Genomic DNA, 4980 nt, shown 5'->3' with positions numbered 1-4980 from the left:
GACACTTCTGGCTAGATCCATAAGGAGTGTTCACTCTGTGCACCCGACCGAGATCGCTGGGACTCGCCAAAAGGAACCTTTGAATGGAATGTGGAAGAAAGGAGGAAGGTATAAGCAAGCTGGAAACAAAGCATCTTTGTTCCAGCTTGCAAACTAATGATGGATATGTGGAAGGGGTGGAGATCAACTCCGCTTCAGGCAACCAAAGACACATTGAAGGGAATTTTTTTAGTTTCTCTACGCATAAGACTTCCCTAGTATGAGAGGAAGAACCAGCAAGACTTAAGGAAGAATGAAATAAGAAACAGAGAAGAGTAATTTCTTGGCTACAGCATGACCTACAAGGATGACCTGCAATTGCTAGGCATTTCCCCACATTGTGCTCAGATCCATGCTCTGGCCCATAACCACACACAACACCGAAAACGCTCAGTTAATACTAGTATAGAAGCACCAAGTTTAAAAAAAATAAAAAATATTGTATATACTTAGGACTAAAGACAATTAACAGCAACATTCTTTCAAACCACACATACTGGCTGCATTTTCCTATTGAATTTGCACCATTATTCAAACGCATCCACTCTACTTAACAAAGTAACTCCCTTTCTGCTGGAGTTTCAAACTCAATTCCCAGTTCCATTAGGGAGTCTTTTTTCCTCTCGTCTACCAAGAAAAAAAATAAATGAAAAAGGCTAAGTTACAGTCATGCAGCTGTAAGCCTGTTACCAAAGTGCAAGATATTGATCTTACCACCACGCTTGCACAGTCTGCTATGACTCCATGCTGGGGAATTCCATGAGCAAGACTGTGCTGCCCATTACAACACTACAGAGCTAGAAGTGGGACCTCCTAAGACTCTGACTTTGGAATCCTATCTATACTTGGCTCCTGGGGAACAGCTGTTATGTGCTAAAGTCCAAAACATGAATTCTTAAATACATTACTGATTCCTTGGCCACAAGTCCTTCTGAAAGGGGACTGCGTTACCAAGAGCCTGAAACTAGCACTGGATCTGTGAAACCTCTTGTAGGTAACACACATCTTCAAGAGTTCCCCCAAAGCCAGGGACTCTGGTTCACTCCTCCCATGTTCGATAACATAACGAGCAACAGAAAATACCTTCTGAAAAGGGATTTTTAAACATACACAGTTTATTCAACAAAAGCATGACAAAGATCCCCATGACATCTTTTCCAACATTTTTCCTTTCAGCCCTTTGCAACAAGTCTCAAGATCATCTCTTCCTGCAGTTTTGCCTTCTCGTGGAAGAAGAACCATTAAAGTAGACCTCATTCTTCTGTAGCTTCCAGTTCCCTTTGTAACGAGATCTTCCAGCCAGGACCTTGAGGCTGGCTACCATGCTTTTAAGTCCTGGCCTGCAAGACAGCTTCTGTGCAACTCATTTTCCTTCAAATCAAGTTGCTGCAACACCGGGACAAGGTCATTCAGGACCTCATCACCCTTTCACATCCTTGCTGAGTCTTCTCTGTGTTGCTCTGCACTTAAAATTTCTGTAAATCCAGTCCATCAGGGAGGTAAGAAGGTAACAGAGAGGGCACAAAACAGTTTTGGAGCACAAAGACCTACTTCGTGTTGGCTGTGGACAGTGAAACTGATAACTGCCTTGCATACAATAATGAAGACTTCAGTGAGCTGTTGACAAGTTTCCTAACAGTAAACACTGGAACAACTTGCCTAGGGAAGTGTGAGGTCTCCATCCCAGGAAATTTTGAAGAACAGGTTAAACAAATACACTGGGAATACTTTAGATACAGATACCATTGGCTTCAGGTAGAGAGGCATAGGGCTAGATCATCTCTCACAAACCTTTCATCTTTTATTACCTGTTAAAATACTGCTTGCAGTCTGGAAAAGATACGTACAAAAAGAGATTCAACTGAAAACGTGGGGACCGCACATCAATCAGCAGTTCCTTTGGGAAGTTATGCTAGAGCACTTGCAAGCAAAAAAAAATGGAAGATAAGTGATTGCAAAGCCATGTAACAGAAAAACATTCTCAAGTAGTTTCCTGCTGATAGAGAAACAACAATGCCCAGTAAACAACTAAGCTGCTGTCAGAGGCTCAGGTTAGGACCTGTCAACACTGCGAGCTACTTGCTCCAAAACAGACGGATTTCCAGGAAGAGCATCCTAGGAAAACTGTCAGAATATTCATTTTACACGTAGAGAGATGCTGCTGTTCCCACTGACCTCAATATATCTGAAATGAGAATAGAAGGGGACTGCAATAGTCTAGTCAGCCAGCCAATTAGATCAAAGTGACCAAATCCACCCAAAGAGAGGGCATTTCTTCCCTTTGCAGTCCAAACTTAAGTGTTTTGTTCACAGGTTGCCTTTTCAGACTGAATAATTCAGTATCGCCTCCTTCAGAGCACACTGTTACAGGATTATTCCGTAATTGCCACTTCTGAATGCCTGACACATTTGTCAGGCAGACCGTGTTTGCTGTCCAGTCGGGAGGATTATTTCTAGAGCCAGGCTCACGTAAACATTCAAACTGCGCAAGAAAACCACAGGCACTGTGCAGTCCCCCAAAAGAGGAGAGCAGGGAGACAGGGAGAACTACCTGCACAGGAGAATTACAAAGGGCATGGAGAGTCTGAAGTGCTATGGGCAAGGTCAAGTCTCAAGTGATTCAGGGACTGAAATTTTGGTCAACGCGTAGGAAGATAATATATTATGAACATAAGGGAAAGAGTAGTCTTGTACATAGGTTAAAAAAGAGAATTCAACTATATACTGCACACTATTCACCATTTCATGTTCACCTCTTTGCTCATTCATCCCAAATAATCACATTTAAAAGGCCTTCATTCACGCATAGGCAGTATCACAGTCCGGGCTTATAAGCCTCACTCCAGGGCTAGAAAAAAAAAAACCGTGCTAAGCTGAGCCCCTGCAGCTACACTCTAAGGGCAGATTTCAAACTTCAAACTGCAAAGATCACACCTCCCTTCCAGATGGGATCAGGGTAAAATCTCCCTTCTCCTTACAGACTGATTCTGACTAAATACCAGGTTTGCACTGGTCTGCTGAAAGTAAAGAACACTGTGCCCATTACTCAGCTGTTGTGCCAGTAAAGCACCTGCAAATTCCTAAGGACAGGGAGAAGGGAGCATTTGAGGAGTCATAATTTTAGCATCAAGAACATTCTTTTTTGCCATGTCTTCAGGAACAGCAGGCTCCAGATAGACCATCCCATTGAGCTTCAGCATCTGGAACCGATCACACAGCTACACTGCAGATGCTAACCACGGGTCTGACAATGGTTTCACACCATGCCTGTCAAAATCAAATAGGAACTTGGTCAAGGTGAGCCAGTTTAGTCCTCACGGCCCCTCTTCTCTTCACTGTCTTACAACTGGTCTTCAGTCAGAAGACCAATTCTTCAGTCATTCTTCAGAATTCTTCAGTTCATTGCATTTGGTCTTCAGTCAGAAGGTTTCCTTCTGATTTCATTTCCACCTCTGGATACGGACAATAGAACAACATTTGAGGATAGATTAAAATAACTGACCGGCTCAAGACTGCAAAGGAGCAAAATGCCAAAGCTGTCCCATTTTGCGTCACACACTCAGCCCCAGGAGGGATAACTGCGTGCCAAGGCTAGGAAACCTAGGGTAAGCCCCAGCCATGTAGCATCAGCAGTGGTGTGGGCACAGCGACTCAGTATGAGACATGGGCAGGGCAGAACACCCTCCCACAGCACCTACAGACACATCCTTGGGTAAAGCAGCAGTAAGTGGCAACAGGGTCTTCTCGGTAGCGCTGTACTCTGGAGGCCTCCCTTCTGCATACTGAAATAAATACTGCACTGTTTGGCAACCTCTAGCAGTGTTTTCATATAGGCAGATCAGAATTAGGAATCAGGGCTTCAACTTTCAGCAACTTTCAGTTCCTCTCTGTAAACAAGAGGTCACTTCACTGAAAGCAGAAAACAGGCAGGTGCGCTAATGAAGCTAATCTAGAGCCCTGCTTGAAAAACTTTAAGCCCATTTTTCCATACTGTTCTTGTTAGTCTTATACCTAACCAGATGCACGATTGTAATCCTTGATGCAAAAGCCTTTCTACTTGTAATATCACCCAGAGCTGTGTCAAAAAAGTGAAGTCTCATGGATTACACTACATTTTCATAAGTACAATGTAAAATGAAATGAAGTTAGAATGAGAGCCAGAAGCGCCACTCCCCTCACAGCACTAACTGCCATAAAAATTAAAAATACTCCTGGCTGTTAAAACACTGAACTGTTGTAGGAATAATACCTAAATAGTGCTGTAATTCTGCACACTTCAAGCCACAAAACCCACAACCGGTATGAAACTAATTCTGTTCCATTCCTTACATTCAAGGCCTGGCTCTGAGGTAATTAATACTTCATAATATACCAATTGCAGAGCAAGTTCCAGGGTCTGCACAGGGATGATGCCAAAAAAAAACCAAAACAAACCCAACCAAATCTGGAGTCAGGGCAGACAGCTTTATTCCACGAATGAAGTGTGTCAGGTATGAACACACAGCCCCCAGGGGTTAGACTTTGCATTTGAGGTGAGAATTTAAAGAGTAGAAGCTCTCTGGCTCAGGTGAATGACTTGTGCCTGGTTTTAAAGCCCATCAAACACATAGCAGAGATGTGGGTACTCAAGGGAGCCCGTGTTCCTTCTCACTCTCTCCTCAGGTGACAGTAATAGTCCTCATCAGCTGAGAAGAGGTAAGTTTTTGTACTGGCCACCTCAGAAAAAGGTGGCACCTCCCAGGTCCACACAGCTTATCACAACTACTCTATTTGCTTTACTGTGCACATATCTTCATAGCACAGAAAACAAATGAGACATCAACAAGAAGAACTTGTCCAAAGAGACTTTACAACCACATTTCTCCCTTACACTGTAACTCCTCGTAACTCTTCCTCATACCCTTTTTCCTTCCCAAACAAGCACAGAAAGGATTTAACCTT

The sequence above is a fragment of the Numenius arquata genome, chromosome 7, assembly GCF_964106895.1.
Source record: "Numenius arquata chromosome 7, bNumArq3.hap1.1, whole genome shotgun sequence".
Lineage (NCBI taxonomy): Eukaryota > Metazoa > Chordata > Aves > Charadriiformes > Scolopacidae > Numenius > Numenius arquata.
Note: the sequence above shows the minus strand (reverse complement) of the source record.